The following is a 12,233-nucleotide window of genomic DNA, read 5'->3' on the forward strand; positions in this document are numbered from 1 at the left end:
TCAAACCTCCCCATAAACCCATACAGCAGCACCAGCATCCCTCTGTACTCTCGCTGTCAAGCTATTTCCTTTCTTTCCACTGATTAAAAAAAAAAGCATAGCAGGTAGGGAAAGTGGATCAAAGCATAATGCAACCCACAGTGAGAAGTCAGGAGCTCCTGCTGTCCCTGTTGCCACCTGTGAACCTATTCCCAACAGCACAGGACAGCTCAGTGCAGGTTTCCCCAAAAAGCTCTGCCAGCTTTTTCCTCATCCCATACCACAAGTACCCTTTCCCCAGAAGGAGCGAATTTCCCATGTCAGGAATTGCTCGGGGGATTTCTGTGCCTCACCTGAACCAGTGCATGGCCATCTCCTCGTTTTTTTCCACTCCAGCTCCTGGGTGTGAGACAAGGTAGCAAAGTCACAGACAGGTTATGAAATACAGTCCAAAAAATCCAGCAGTGTGTTGGTATCACAAAGCCACATTTGTGGTTCTGGCTTATAAGCACGCACACTCTGGCAAGAAGTTAGCCACATATTGGAGAAACATTACCTTGCAAATACCTCTGTCCCAGGATGTGCTGGGCATTGGGGTACCCCAGGCAAGCATACACACGAGCCACATGGAAATGGAAATCCTCGTAGCACAGGGGGATGTAGAGCAGGAGGAGGCCAGCAGTGATTACAGCTGCCAGCTGTAAAAGAGAGGAACAGTCACGATGCAAGGGAGAAAATAAGCTGAGTGCTACAGCAAATATTTCATCTGAACTCTGAAGTCTCCCAAAACTATTCCCCACAGAGAAACGGGAGGAAAGGCCCACACAACCGCAGAAAATCAAAGTCACCTTTGATAGAGAGCTGGCTCCAGAACTTCCACTGAAGCTGGCAGAAAAGACCCTGCTGAATTCAGAGAGCAGTGTATGAGCTCCTGAGTTATTTTCCCCTCTAAGCTCTGCTATAGGCAAAGGAAACTACAATCATTTGATTTTCTAGTGGTCCTCTTGAAGAAAAGGGAATAAAAAAAAACCCTAAGGTGCCATCAGGCTTCTAGAAACAATTAATCAAAGACACTTGCCAGAAGGAGTGTCATTCTCCAGGCACCTGGGGACTTGTGGCCCACCACTGCCCACATAATTGTCATACACAAGTGAACACTCACAGAATCACAAAATGGGCCAAACTGGAAGGGACCACAGAGTGTCATCTTGTCCAGCCTCCATGCTCATGCAGGGTCATCCTAGAGCACATTGCACAGGATTGCATCCAGACAGTTCTTGGATATTTCCAGTGAGGGAGGCTCCACAGCAATTTGTTCCACTGTTTGGTCACCTGCACAGTAAAGTTCTTCCTCATATTCAGGTGGAACTTCCTGTGTGTCAGTTTCTCCCCATTGCCTTTTGGCCAATTGCTTAGCACCAGTGAGATGTGCCTGGCTCCTTCTTCTTGACATCCTTCCTTCAGATACTTATTAACTGTCTCTTCTTGAGGCTGAATGGGCCCAGCTCCCTCAGCCTGACCTCATTGCCTTGCACTGGACCTGCTCCAGGAGCTCCATGTCTCTCTCCCTTTGAACATCCACAGCTCATAAACCCTTTCATTCTGTGTTACAGTGAGTACATGCCTACACCTGACAGGAGAATAACCTTGAGTCTGAAACTCTTCTTGCATCCAAGGTATAAATCAGTGAAAAGTCTGATGAACTGCACCAGCAGAGAAAAAAAATGAGAGACAAGAATAAGACTGTTTGCTTTTTTTGATGCCAAATTGGATTTTCTTTGTTCAGTGAGCTAGCTATTAGCTTCCAGTGAGAGGAGCTGGCAACTCATGCATCCACATCTTGGCAGAGTCAGATGTTCCTGGCTGGGGGAAGAAGAACATACTTAGGAAAAGGCTGTAGGAGGCCCACGTGGAGCCTCTTGCCTGCACAGGTTTCCAGAAGCCCTTTGCCTCCCTGAAGGGGAATGCAACATGTCTCACTAGTGGTGTCAGCCCTGCAGAAGGTAAAACCCTTCCCTGCTACAGGGGAAGATTGACCAGGTACAGTCCTAAGTGTGGACCACGTGGCTTTTTGGAAACATCAAGGAGGTGAGTGTTGATCAGTCTCTCCCTGCCACACTGTGCTGAAAGAAACCATGTAGATGGTGTGTGATCTGCAGGAGACCATTAATACCTCATCCTTCAGCTCTGTAGCTTTGGTGAAACAGTGATGGACTCTTGGAGCTGATGTTCATGGGGACATGCTGAAGTGTCTGCGGGTGCTCTGCATGCCACCCTCCCTCCCTTCTGCACATGGAAGCAGAGCAGACTTTTTAACAGCCAAGACAGAAGCAAGCCCCCAAGGTCTGTCCAGCTGTCCACAACTGTTGCAGAACAAGCTCACTTTTTCATCTGGACATAATTTCTTGCTTCAGCTACTTGTGCATAGTGCTACAGCACATATGCACATTCGTCACCATGTCATGCTCAGAATGAGCCAAGGGGACAAGAAGCAGCTGCAAAGGATAACAAGATAAGAGCTTTAATAGTCAGGGGCTATTCTGGCCACTCAGGATGGTTTGATGCAACTGATACAGACAGGTACAAAAACCAACTCTCCTTCACGTTTTAGGGAGGCAGGGGGAGGGGGTGTAGTGCTCAATATATCTGCTGACCACTGCAAAGAAAATGATGCATTTAGATCCTGATCTACTGCTCAGTTGTCTTTGGAGCTTGAACACAGAATTGATGTGGGTCTGCAATTCCTTGCTGTTTCATGGGGGCTCCTGCATTCCCACACATCACGATCAGCTGCAGGAATTGCTGGAGGCACAGATTGCCAAGAGCTTGTTAGCTCCTAATTGAGACCCAAGTCCTGGTTTGGGCCCATCTCTAACTGGGATTAGTGAATGCTGAGGATTAAATGAGCCTAGTTATCTTATTAGGCTAAATAGATAAAATAGGTGAGCAATAATGACATGCAAATGCCTCAACATTTGATTTTCTGACTGATAAGTTTAGGGATGTAGGAAACTTGGACACACACACACACACACACATTCCCCCATTCAGCTTGTGTGGTGCTGTTTTCAAAGTGCTGATGGGTATGTCAATCCCTGTAAATCAATGGCAAGCCCAAGAAGAAATGCAAGTCACAGATCAAACTGATTATTGTTGAATGCTTTTGATCTTATTTAAGAGGAGGAAATTATACTCCTGGTAAAAAAATGCTTCTTGCTGGAGATGTGGCTGATGTTAAAGGTCCAGCTGAGGCAAAGCTGAGTACAGATCTATGGTGAAGGGTAGGACAGTGCTCCTGAAGCAGTGCAAAAGCTGATGAGTAAGAGTCTGGTTTCACACAGTGGCTGTGGGCTGTTACTGTGCTATTTTGTCACTGTTGCGGTGGCTGGGACACATCAGGGAATGTTTCACGTGACTGCAGGAGACAGAGCGCACCATACCGCAAGAGGCAGTGGCAGTGCTTCTATAGGTGCAGATCTGTGACCTGCAAGATGCTCACAGCTGTGGTGTTCTCCTTTGTCCTCCATGATAAGTTGCCTGAAGCCTCAGGAAAGGAGTAGGAAATGTAGCATTTTGGAGGAGCTGTCTCTATTGCAAGTCTGGTACATCCAATACATGTAACAGCCAACAAATGACCAAGCAGGTGAAAGAGGAAAGGATATGGTCAGAAGCAAGGTCACAGGGGAAACCTCTGTGACCATGCACCAGTGCCATGGGGGTACATCCTGGCATATATGCTCTCTGTGGGACACCACCTTTCCACAACGATGTCAGTAATGATCAGCCATGCCCTGCTGGCTCCACCCTCACTACTGCAGAGATGCTGTGTCTGGCTCCTCTCTGGATGTTCCCCTTTTGTCCCAAGCTGTTTTTTGAGGGGAGGCTTTCAGCTTTTTGCAGTTGTGTAGCACTGACCTGTATAGCAAGTTCACATTTCACAGGAAGTTCCTTTAGAAATTGATAACTGAGCATCCCTAATCTGATTTGCTTGTTCGTCTGTTTGGGGGAATTTGTGTTTGTGTGGTTTTGTTTTTTTTCTATTTTCTCTTCCTAAACAGCAAGAAAAAAGGAGACCTATGCATGACAAAAGGCAGGTGGAGTGCACTGATCCCAGCTCAAGAAGATGGTACCACAAATAGCTGTTGCTTGGCTGCCCACCACTACCTAAAAAGGCATCTACAAGCATGCAGCTAGTCCTATACCAGCAGAGACATTAGAAAAAATACTCCTTTGTCATGTCATGGTGGTTACATCTGAGCTCAGGTAAATATTGTGCTATTTAAACTGTCTCCAAGACCAAGAGAGGAGGGAAGTGCAGCTGCTGGTGCACAGGGGGTCACTTTGAAGCAAGATCTGTCTGGAGAAGGGATGAAGGAAGGAGATGGAAGTCCCTTGGGCTTCTTCCTTCTGCAGGTCCTTTCCCTCACAGCCAGCACCAGGGACTAAAGGCACCAACAGACCCTGAGACCAAGAGCTCCTCAGGGACCCCAGCTGGGCAACAAGTATTAGTCTACCTCAAATGCAGGAAGGAACATGGGGAGCCTGTTGCATTGCCCCATGCAGAGATGTGAAGCAGATCACTGCCCTGAAACAACCTTTGTAGTCCTGTGTGGCAGCTCTCAGTTGCTCATCACACCCTTTTCTGTGGCAACCCATCAGAAAGCACTTTGCACGTTTCAAGCCCTGCATCCTTGGGGCTGCTCTTAAAGCATGGGGAAGCCCAGCACTGTTGTTGGGGCTCTGCTGAGGAACCAGGCAGTGAGGGAGACAAATCAGGCTGTGCACATGTATTTATGCAATCTGGTTCCTATACAGCACCCTCAGCTTCTTGGCTGCACCATCACCCACGTGCCAAAGCCAGGTGAACAGGATCAAAATGATGACCAAGAGGAATGCCTAAAAATACCACTCATAATCACTGCATTTGAAGATGCCACATTACTATATGTTAGCAAAAGCCTTTGCTCCCCATGCTGAAGGGCATTGCAAGCCTCGCAATTTTTAGAGGCTATTGTGTGCAAGCAGCTCCTGTGGCTTTGACCCGCTCTGGCACCTGTGGCTTTCAGAGGCAGGGTGTGACTGACATAACACCTGCTGCCAGCACTCCCACCCTGAGCCCATTCCCACACTCACCTCCCAGCTGCTCCATGCCAAGCTGGAGGGGTGGGGGTTCCCACTCCCCGGAGAAGGATTTGCTTCACAGGTATCAGCTCTGCCCCTTCCCGGCTGTCGCCACCGCACTGCAGGCTTGGTGTCCCCCATCTCTCCCTCTGGCAGCAAGTCTGAGCACCTCGTCTTAAGCTGCTCCCTCCCTCTCCGCAAGCACCCACCACCACCCTGCCATAACTCTTACCCATCACTATCCCTTAGTTTTGCTCCTGATTTACGGCAGCAGCAGCCCAGCTGCTTCACTGAGATAAGAGGGATGGATACACATCCCCTTGAAGAGTCACAGAAAAGATGGTCCTGACGAAAGCCTTTCAAACCACCAATGTTTAACTCTCCCTGTGCTGAATATTTCTCTTCTTTCAGACTGCTCCCAGGTGCTTCAAGGTCTCACCACGGTTGTATTTGACAAACTTGTTTACATTTTTTCTGCTTTTTATATGTGTGGGTCTGGGATAAATGCAAGACCATGGAGGCCCAAGTGAGAAAATTAGAAAAGATGCAATGATGTATAATTGAAATTTATCCAGACATACAACCCCCCACAAAATTGACAGGATGGGAGGGGTTTTTTAAGCTAGAAAAGAGCTCACTTGTTAAAGTCAATCATTTTATAGCTGCATAATTATGCCTCTATTCATCTGCTGTAACTTCACCTAGTGAATTTCACATGCTAAATTTTGTTTTGCATTCACATCGAAGAAAAAAAAAAATCCCTTCTTAACACAAGATCCCTAATGCATGCTATCTTTCCTGCTCTGAAGTCCTAGCAGAGGATCTTAACCAGATGGCAGCCAGGCAAGGTCCATCTCGTGTGAAATGCTGACCTTGCCTGGTCTCCTGACAGCATAAAATAAATATTTTTCTTTCCAATTTTACAGCAAGATAAGTGCTGTGCTTTGGTTCTAATGGCAACCCCACCCCCAGAGAACAAGGATACCTCTTTGGTGATGATGACTCAGCCTAAAAAGCCTTAATGAAGAGAAAACCCTACATAGTTTCATATTTTATTTCTTATGTTATGCTGCCACCATTGGGACAATATCATTTGGTCAGTCACAGCTCCTTTACAGTTGAAGAGATTCATCTTTATAGCCCTGGTCAAAGCATGACTCATTTTCACAGTATATCAAATTTAATTGGGCAGTTACAGTCATACTGCAAGATCAGATGCTTCCAAGTGCAAACCTCTGCATTAAGGAGACCTGGAAATTTCCAAAATAAGTCCAGCACAAAAGGCCCTTCACTGCAGCAAACAGTAAAGAAGAGATGAAAGAAGGTGAGGAGTCTACTTACCTACTTGCCTTTTTTTTTCCCTTCTTTAGGCACAATTACTAAAATTTAAAGATAAATGAAAAAACAAAAACAAAACCAACCTCTCTGGGAGTCACCGTTCTTGGGAATGAGATGTCCTTATCTATAATCCCAATTTTTGGCAGAATTGAATTCCTGAGTTAATCTCAGTGTTGTTTGTAAAGATATGTCTGTAGCAATTACCCCCCTGGATCTTTGACCTTTGACTTATGACCCCTCACCTTTGATCCTTTACCCCTTACCCCTGGCTCTGGAGCCTGTCCCTGGACCCTAACCTGGTCCCTAACTACTCTGCCCTGTCTGTACCCAGCCCTACTGCTGGGTCCTGCAACCCCAAACTCCTGGTGTGTAACCCTCAGCCCCAACCCCTGCCGGTCACCCTGCAGCCTGCACGTGTCACCCCTACCTTTTTGGTGTGCTCTTGTCCTCCTGGGAGGGCTCTGGTGTTGGCCTGCTGTTAGGATTGCTGCCTGCTGCTGCTGCCACAAGGGATGAAATGGCATCCTTAGGGGCACTGCGGCTTTCTACTGCTGGTTTTTATTTTAAACCAGAGAGAAAAATTACGATCCCGCTTAAACACAGAAGAGCAGAGGAAACCAAGTCTCTGCGAACCCAGAAAGGTTTGAAATACACCCAAAAAACGTGATTAAAACCAAAAAGTTAAATGTTGGTGCCAAAAAATTGATATGTTTCATTTAATGGTGAAGGTAGGTAGGAAGGAAGGTGCATAGAGAGTTGGGGGACAGGGAGAGAATGACAGGGGGTAGGTAGAAATGTACCACCCTTCCAGGGGTCCTGATGATATCTCATTTCTCCCCTCCATCTGGTCTTCTTGGTGGTGGGGGTCCCCCACCGCTGGGGCCATGCCAGAAAGTATAGAGTCCAGTGAAATTTGTGCTGACACCCCGACTCACTCTGTGAAACTGGTAATTTCTCACTACAAAACAGGCCCTGGAGCCTGCAGTTCTTTGTTGCAGATGACCAAAAATGAGAACCTGTTATTATTAATTATGTACTATTCAGTGAGGGCTAGGCTGTCTGTGTTACAAGCCAGGTGTGGTGCAGCATCTCATTCCAGCTGTGAACTTCTCTACAAAACCCAATTTTACACCATTTACACCAGGAAGAAATTACAACTGTAGTAGCTGCCTTCTACCACCTGAGAAGAATTGGAACCCTTCTACTTGCAACGACTTTGGCAAGGAAAGGGCAAACCCCTCAGTGAATTTTCTCTCCAGACTACTCAAGGGCAGGGGGCATTTCTTTTTTCCTTTAATTTTCACAGAATGAGTTGTGTAGGACCATTTCCCATTCCTGCAAGGGAGCATTTTGTTTGAAAACCTGGAAAAAGCCACCTTCAGGAAAATACCATTTTCTTCCCATTTCTTTTTCATGTTTTCCAGGTTGCTTTCTTACACAGAGAAACTGGTATAATGAATTTTCTATAGCTGGTAAAAAGCCTATTTGATTACAATGTCCTCGGGACAAAGGTATCACAAGACAAATTAGATTCACTCGAGAGCTCCCCAGTTTGAACATAATTGGAGTAGGTGCTTGCAAATGACTTTGTAGACAACATAAAATATCATGTAAATATAGCTTTAATTACTAAATTGAACAGAGATCATATATGAGGAAGGGGGAGGACCAAAGCAAACAGCAAAAAGAGAGTGTTGAGGGATAAGTTTCTGTGTAAGACAATGGGAAGAATGAGGTTAAGGAGTTCTAGCTGTCACCATTTCTGACAGACTCTCATTTCACCTTGCCTAACTAGCTGTAGTGTCCTTTCAGAGCTGGCTAAACAAGAACAAGGTCAAAATCTATTCAGGCTAGTCATTTTGACACTATTAATAGTAAATACAAGGGTGTACCATGAACAACAGTGCAGATATAGGGGTAGGTCAAGTATTTCCTGAAATCAGTATGCAAGTGTTATCTGCAGAACTATTAGAGAGATTTGTATTTTGTTACTAGTATAGAAATTTATCAGAAGATAAACCCTCCCGCTTTCCAGCTGATCCTCAGAGGGGCTGGGTGCAGCTAGGTTTAATTCTTTTATTATTATCAATTCAGCACTCTAAGTTCAGCTGCATTCAGTATGATCCCAGAAGCACCAGTACAGTGGGTCTCATTCACAATCAGAGGTTCACAAATAGTGTAGCTCATCAATGAGACACTGTCTGGTTGGCTTCAGGAGAACTTGCATGAACGTAGACTCACAAATGATGCAGCTTATTGGAACAACAGATTGTAGATTCTTACAGATCTGCAGTAATGGATTCACTAGATGTGCAAAATATAAATATATATTACTATGTATAAATGTTTCCAGGTTTGTTCTAGAGGTGCAAATCTAACCAAAGAGGCATTCCAGCTTTGGGGAAAGGAGAGAGGAGTAGAGACAAGTAGAGTAAACCCTTTAGCTTGTCTGTGAGGCAGTCATATTCTCAACCTCTGCCACAGAGGATTTCAAATACCAAATCACATTTTTTGGAGAAGTGGAGGTGAGAATGTAGTCAAATATTCTATTAGCTGCTATCACAAAGGGGAGGGGCAGACACTTTATAATGAGGAATAAATGAGGAATGTTGAGAGTTACAAAAAGAGAGATTACAAAGGCCGTATGTTTTGGACAAGAACAGGACTGTGACACCTGATTGATACTCCCTCTTCTAGCTGGACTGCAGTGATAAGAATCACCTATCACCTATCACCAGTGATAACCTATCACCCCATCAGCAGGACATCATGCCCATGGTAATCCCTTCACCATGTATCTCCCACTATATCTCATTCCTACAATGTGTGAAGCTGTTTGGAGATAACAGATTGATAGCTATTATATGTTAAGCTGAACAATTGAATCCATTCATCACTACAAACAATACAACAGGGCAGCCAGAGAGGGTGGGATTTTCCTGAGCCCAAATACAGCAGCCAGCAGGGAGACCCAGCTGAGCAGAACCCTGTTATTTAATAGAGATCCCGGAAAAGGGCACAAGGGAAGCCCTCTGCAAGGGGAAGAACCCTCGGGGCAAATACAAGTCATACTGGAATTCATCTACCACAAAAACTAGAGCCTAAATAATTTAAGTGGTGTCTAAAAAAAACCCCTAACGAGCTATATTACTCACCTAAGGGGAGTTAGCTCAGAGTTTGGCACACTAAAACCTCTGGCTAAAAACTGGGTACTAAAAACTGAACTGCTTAGGTGTCACCTAAAAAAAAATTAATTTCTCAAATGCCTGGCTTTTGAAGTTCCACAGATATCCAGATTTGTATCTTGGGAATACCGTGGCAGACCTGAGTGCTTTGACAGGTATCTCCCACTTAAACTTATGCAGAGTCACGTTCAGCTCCACAGTCCAGCCAGGGGTTTTGTGGCAAAATAAAAATAGGGGTGGGTACGACTGGGTTGCCCAAAAATAAAGGACTTTAATAACGCATAAAATAACAAAGGAGCATAAGATGTGCACAATATAGGGACAACCTCAGAAGATGCAGAGGCAGGGCAAACATTAACAATATATAAGGGATGATCTGAGGGTAGGGGTCCAATCATAAAAGAGAATTAGGAACATAACCATAAATATAAAATGTAACAATCAATCACTAACCATAACTAGAAACACAACCTTATATGAAATAATTCTATTAACATAAGAACTTCCATGGTGCAACAACACTTAACTCTTACTTGCCCTAACTAACAAGGTTTTTCCCACGGCCTTAAGTCCATGGTTGGCTCAGGTTGGCTGACTCCCACAATGCAGGATACAGAAACTCCAAAGTTCTGAAGGCTGTGGTAGAAAGAGCTTTCTGGGAATGCTTCATCAGTCTACTAAAGATGATCTCCACCACTTCTGCAGAAACTAAGTTCCTGCAAAAAACGCATTTAAGAAAGTCCAAACAATATAAAGTTCATAGCTCAGTACTTATTGAGGGGTGAAAAGTAATACCTGCTTCAGAGAATTTGTTTGTATTTTTGAGACATTTGGAAATAAGTGCTTTTTCATAAGGAAATAATACCAAGTAGTAGGCAGAGTAGAAAAGAAAGCAATACTACACCCCAGTTCTCCTAAGGCTCTGAGAACATAGCTGGGCAGTTGAAGGTCCCTCAGTACAACTCTGTCTCCAAGGCAGAGGTAACCTTTACCCAGCAGCTCACACTGCAAGGCTGACAGCCTCTCAGCAAGGACCTGCCCCAAGCCGGCTCAGGAGGGCACCAGCAAAGCCATCCAGCTTCCCAGAACAGGAAGTACCGCGGTCCAGGACAAGGCAGCAGCCGCCTGAAAGCTGGGTGGCATGTGATGGATTGCAGCAAAAGCAGCTCAGGCACAGCCTACCCAGCACAGACAGTGCTGCAGTGCCCACACAGTGCCACACAACATCTTTAATGACAAGCACCAAAAAACTTCATAGTAAAAAAGCAGGGGCTCAAGGGCTGGGTAAATGATGCAAAGCCCTTCACCACTGTGGCCTCCAAAGGTAAGACACTTGGGGACAGGCTTTCAGTACAAATATTACAAATATCATGAGGAAGATGGAGGTGGCAAGTGCTCCCTTTGGCTCCTTTTGTGAATGTGGGATTGAGGACTATAGGTAGGTATTTTAACCTACCAGACAACTGCTGGGAACTGAATACAGCATAAAAGAGGCAGTCCAGGAAGTTCTTAGAGTGTGTGGATGACAACTTTTTGTCACTGGTGGTGAGTGAGCCTACTAGGGGAGGGACTACGTTAGACCTGTTGTTTGCAAATAGAGATGGGCTAGTGGAAGATGTGATGGTTGGAGGCAGCTTGGGACATAGTGATCACAAAATTATAGAGCTCTCAATATTTGGTGAAATCAGGAGGAACACCAATAAGACTTTTACATTAGACTTTCAGAGGGCAGGCTTTGGCCTATTAGGAGACTTATTCAGAGGGCTCCTTGGGAAGCAGCTCTTAAAAACAAAGGAGTTCAGGAAAGGTCGGCATGCTTCAAAACAGAGATCTTGAGGGCACAGGAACAGACTGTCCCTGTGCGCCAAAAGACAGCTCAGTGAGATAAATGTCCAGCCTGGGTGAGCAATGAGGCTGTGAAGGAGCTTAAGAATAAAAAGAGGATGTATCATCTTTGGAAGGAGGGTCAGATTTCTCAGGAAGTATTTAAGGGGATTGCTAGGGTATGTAGGAAAAAAATTAGGGAGACCAAAGCTCAGTTTGAACTTAATTTGGCACTTTTCTTAAGAATAATAAAATTTCTTTTAATAAATATATTAATGGTAAAAGGAAGGGTAAGACCAGCCTTCGTTCTCTATTGGATGCGGGAGGAAACTTAGTAACTGCAGATAAGGAGAAGGCAGAGGTACTTAACACCTTCTTTGCCTCAGTCTTTGGTGGGAAGACAGCTTGCCCTCAGGACAGCTGTCCTCCTGGGCTGGTAGATAGTGTCAGGGAGCAGAATGGTGCCCTGATACCCCAGAGGAGACAGTCAGAGAACTGCTGAGCCTCCTGGATGTTCATAAATCTATGGGACCAGATGGGATCCACCCCAGGGGGATGAGGGAGCTGGCAGATGAGCTTGTGAAGCCACTCCCCATCACCAACAGTCCTGGCTCACTGGTGAAGTTCCAGATGACTGGAAGCTGGCCAGTGTGACACCCATTCACAAAAAGGGTGGCAAGGAGGATCCTGGTAATTATAGGCCAGGCAGCCTGAGCTCAGTACCCGTAAGGTAACGGAGCAGTTTGTACTGAGTGTCATCACACGGCACTTACAGCATGGCCAGGG

Source organism: Pseudopodoces humilis, chromosome 6, assembly GCF_049639895.1.
Source record: "Pseudopodoces humilis isolate 2021_Gansu_Grassland_sample_001 chromosome 6, ASM4963989v1, whole genome shotgun sequence".
In the NCBI taxonomy this organism is placed as follows: domain Eukaryota; kingdom Metazoa; phylum Chordata; class Aves; order Passeriformes; family Paridae; genus Pseudopodoces; species Pseudopodoces humilis.